Source organism: Octodon degus, unplaced genomic scaffold, assembly GCF_000260255.1.
Source record: "Octodon degus isolate 3935 unplaced genomic scaffold, OctDeg1.0 scaffold00045, whole genome shotgun sequence".
In the NCBI taxonomy this organism is placed as follows: domain Eukaryota; kingdom Metazoa; phylum Chordata; class Mammalia; order Rodentia; family Octodontidae; genus Octodon; species Octodon degus.
The window spans coordinates 818,890-824,062 of record NW_004524621.1 but is presented as its reverse complement, the minus strand read 5'-3'; positions in this window follow the sequence as shown (position 1 = coordinate 824,062).

Genomic DNA, 5,173 nt, shown 5'->3' with positions numbered 1-5,173 from the left:
GAGCTAAAGAAAAGTCCACCGCTGTCCCTTCCCACAGGGCTCTCTAACAGGACATTGCATCACTAAACAAACAAAGCAATCCGGTGACCACATCTGCCTCACATCTGGACTGCAGGGACTCCTTAAAACAAGGTGGCCTCACTGGTCATCTGATGCTATTACAAATGTCTCTCACATGTCAATGTAGCCAGCCATGGTGGCTGTCTTTTGCTAGTGAGGGTTAGTACTGAGCTATATCCTCAGTGCCCTTTTATTTTGATACAGTGTCTCACTCAGTCACTTAAGTTGCCCAGTTTAGATTCAAACATAAGATGCTCCTGCCGTATCTGATGTTTAGTTGTGCTGTCTCTGTTACCACTCCCAGTTGGTCCTTAGCACTCCACTTTCTACCTCTGGTCAAATAAAAGAATTAATTCCACTTAAATAAAAGCAAAAGGAGTCAGGTATTCCTTTTCCCTTGAACTGTCATTGCACCCCTGAAACATTTTAAAAGAGCTCTTGAAGGTCATTTTACCTGTGCCACATTTTATTTTCTGGGACAGAAAATCTAGACCATTGAAGACAAATGACCAACCAGCATTGCATATTAGGAAATTCAAAGATGTGCAGTGCAGCCCTATTCATGCTATCCATTCATCAGTTTTGTTTGAGGACTTTTCTCTTCCTTAGAAACAAAAGAAATCATCTTTTTGGTTTGTCAGTTGTTACTAAAGCTGTTGAAATGATTTCCTCTGACTCACTCTGCTACTGTATAGGCTATGATTCAAAAATGACAAAACCCTTGTCTGAAGTATGCACAGATTCTGGGGAACAGTGAGGAGGGTGAGTACCAGGAATGGGGCATCCAGGGAAAACACTTCTCAGGAGGTCCAACTGGGCAAATAGGGGCTGGCTTTGTACATAAAGAGCAAAGGTGGAGGGAGGAAGCAAAGGAATGTGTTTAGGAACCATGAAGGGTTTGCTGGGCTAGAAGTACAGTAGAAGGAGTGGTGTGTTGGTACTTTCTCCACTGCTGAGACAAAATATCCAATACTCAAAACTTAAGCAGGGAGAGACTTACTTGGGCTTATGGTTTTAGAGACTTCACTCTTTAGCTGGCTGGCCCAAGGTAGGAAGGGCTTGGTGGAAGGGTCTGGTGAAGAAGAGCTGCTCATCTCATGGTGCACAAAAAGCAGAGAGAGAAGGGAGGATCCTGGGAGGAGAAGAACCCTTCCAGGCCACACCCACAGGTGCCCTCCTCCATCCCAGGCCTTGTCTCCAACCAGGCCTGACCTCCTATCAACACATTCAGCTACTAAATTCACTAGTAGATTAATCCATTGATGGTTATGGAACCACTGTGATCCAATCACCTTCCAAAAGCCCCATCTCTGAACACCTGAGAATTAGGGGGACATCCTAGATCCAAACCATAGCAGATAGGAAATAGAGCAGTAGGCACAGGCCAGGACTTGAGGAAAGTGTCCTGACTTACTATGGAGCAGGACAGAGTAGAACTTCTCTAAGCAGCTACAGGTGGCCTTGGGATGTCCACAACTTTTATCTTAGGCAAACAGGAAAAGTAAAAGGAAGAGGAACAGTTTGATTTCTGTTCCCTCCTCTTTGTAAATACAGGGGGTTCAGCAGAGCATGGCTACAATATGGCTTAAGGTTCCTGGATGATCTCTCTGGAGGCAAGACAAGAACCCCAGAAGAAGAAAAGCCACAGAATGTGACCCAAAGTAATTATAGCTGCTGTCAAGATGATTTCCTGGGAAACTGAGGCCAAACTGAGAACAGTTGTGTCTTGGAAACAGTAGGAGCTGCAGGAAAGAAAAGGAGAAAAGGAAAGGGAAAAAGAGAGCTGATGGTTGCTGGCAGCATGATCAGACTCTGGTGCTCTGGTTGCCCAGACTTTCTTGGGGGCTTTGCACTGCATAACTCAGTGTTTTCACGAAAGGAAACCTGTCGATAGGATTTTGGTGATTATGCTCACTCCATATTGAATATTTCTAGGAGCTCTAGGCAAGCAGGAATGAGTCACTCATCAATATTCCAAGAAGCAAATGATGCTGGAGAACTCATGAAACATTCCCAGATATGGAGGCTGAGAGCTGAGCATTTGGTCTGCAAGGCTTCAAGCTGGGGAGGAACCATGCAGAGCTGGCTTTAGGAGAAACTGGTAGCCACGTGGTTCAGCAGTTTACTAAGACTTGTCCCACAACTGTTCCCCTTAGCAGAAGTCTCATGTGCTCAACACACTGGCAAGGCCCCAAACCCACCTGCAAGTTCACACTGACACTTCGCAGCCAAGGCAACATTAGTACAAAGGTCTCCTGAAATCTGAGTTTGCTGTGGAAAGACATCTCAATCTGTCAGTGTACTAGGACCTTCCCTAGTCTGGTCACCCAGGCCACAGTGATGGGTCAAGGGGAACCAAGCTGGGTGACTACACAGGAGCCCATAAAAGGATAATCTGTGATACAGGAACTTGGAGTCTTTTTGTAAGAAGAGCTATATTAACAAAAGCACCTTGTCACCAGTGTTTCACCTCTTTCCTCAGATAACCTCCACTGAATTTGTTTTTACCCAAATCACAAAAATTTTAGAATATCTTTGGAATCCTTTTTTAATTCTTAAATTTATTTAAACTCATATAGAAGAAGATAAAAATCATACATATTAATGGAGCATTATGTGATGTTTCAGTATCCATATACATTGGGTAATGTCTGAGTCAGGATGAACACATCTCTCCCCTCAAACATTACTGCTTAACAGTAAAAAATAAATGCAAAATCCTTCCTCTTGGATTTTGTGCATTGCATTGTCACTATCACTCATCTGTGCATTATCACTATCAGTAGTCACCACACTTTGTAGGACCCCACACCTTGCTCCTACCTAAGTGTGACTTAGTATACACTATGAGTCCTTAAATGAGTGCGTCAACTGTGAAAACTAGCTTCACTCTGAACCCCATCCTGGTGGGTAAGTTCTTAATTATTCAACTCCATATGTCCCTTAACTTCCAAGAGAGGACACTCTGTGCGTTGCCCCATGTCTCTAGCCAATTTCCCTACCACCCAAATTACCAAGATGCTCACTCATGCTCTGGCCTTCACCCTGTACTTCCTCCTAAGAATCCAACCATCAACCTCCATCTTAAGCTCCCAGCCAGACCTTTTTCTAAGCCAGCTCCCCTCTGCTCTCTCAAACTCACCTCTGCCCACCCACTATCTGCTATTCCTCACATGCTAAGGTTCTCCCCCTTTATGCTTCCCTTTCTGGAATATTCTAGAATGTTCTTTACCTTCCCTGCCTCATCACTCTGTTCCTCTTCGGGATACATTGGAGCTTCTCCTTCTGTGAATCTTGCTTAGTTTTGTGAGTGAAAATTTTGCTCTTTATATCATCTCTATTTTTGTTGTTTCACTTACCCCCACTTCTCTTCCTCTTCTCCCTTCCTACCCCTTAGTGTCTTATATAACTTGTGAGCAGCTTCCTCTCAACACCATCAGGACAGTTATTGATGGACATATACCACCACCTTGGCTCAGCGAGAAGCTCCCACAGGCAGGTGTGGTGTGCAGCCATCTTTCCCTATGTTTCACACTTGCTATGCCCGATTAACACCTTGTGCCAATCAGTAAAGTCTCAGCAGAGGTGATTCCAAGAGGGATCCCAGGCAAGGATCTCCCGGCTGCTCTCAGCCCTGATAGCCTCTGTTTCCCAGCCCTCTCTCCAGTCCTCAGGGCAAAAGTGGCACTTTCGTGAAGAACATAAATGTTAAAAGAAAGCTCTGTGTTTGGCACCCAGCTCTGCTCCTTACCAGATGTGTGACCTGGGGCAACTTGCTGAACCAGTCTGTGCCTCACTTTGTCCACCTTTAAAATGGGGGTGATTATACCTATTTCATGAGACCCTTGTGAAAATCCAGTGAGATAGCCTAGTCATGTGGTGATCCAGTGATAGGTTCTAATCTATACAAAAATGAAGTTATTACTTCTATATCACACACACACACACACACACACACACACATATATGAAATATATAGTTACTGTTTAAAAATCTTAAATTATTCATTTATTGGTCCATGTGCACGTACATAATAACCACATTCCTTGTGGAAAGTTGGTACACATGTAGAACACATTTAATTCTTTTTATGTCCACTTTCATCTTCTCTCAATTTCTTGGAACCCTTCCCATATGCAAAAGAGCTAAAGCCATTTCCTTTTAGCAGTTTTTTTATTTTGCTCTTTAATGTATTTGTACTTTGGGTCTCTAGTATAACAGAAACTGTGCGATATTTAAGCTTGCGTGCCAGACTTATGTCACTTAGCAGTATAGTCTCAAGGTGCTTACATTTTCCCAGCAACCACTCAAGTTTAGCCTTCTTGATGGCAGAGTAGTACTTTACATTATCCCAAACCAAGCTCGATGCTGGCTGCTCATTTTCGTTAGCATAGCCTCAGGCAAAAATTTAATTAGTGGCTCAGAAACACTCTGGGTGATATTTTTCCAGGTCTTACAGATGATGCCACACTCGAGCATAACTGTTTAGCTGCCTCTCTGAGGATGTGGAATTCCCTACTTATGACAGTGCTTGAGGGACCTGCCATGCTGGTCCACAGGAAGCAGCAAGAGGAGAGAGGTGACCAGAAGGCATAGCTGGACACACAGAGGGCCCAGGGTAGGGCGAGAGGATGCAGGGCCCTGACCCAACCCGGAGGCAAGGTCCTGAAGGACAGCATTTTCTGAAATGAGACTGTCATCCCCTGCTTTGCACAAGGTTCTTTGACATGCTCATTCTTTAAGGTGGACATCAGTGCTCTGGTGAACGAAGTACCTGAGATATACAAGTATAGGTTAGAGCTGTATCTGCCACAGTCAATCTTCTTTAACCCTCAAAGTGGTTGCTAGTGAGCAGCAGGTGAGAGAACACAGCAGGACTAGTGACCTAGGGTCTGCCAGCCCCTGTAGAGATACACCTTCTACCGTGAATTTGTTCTGCTCCTAAATATCTCTGTTTCTCTGTCTCTCTCTGTTTCTCTGTCTCTCTCTGTTTCTCTGTCTCTGTCTCTGTCTCTCTCTTTCTCTCTGTCTCTCTCTTTCTCTCTGTCTCTCTCTCTCTCTTTCTGTCTCTCTCTCTCTCTGTGTGTCTCTCTCTCTGTCTCTCTGTCTCTCT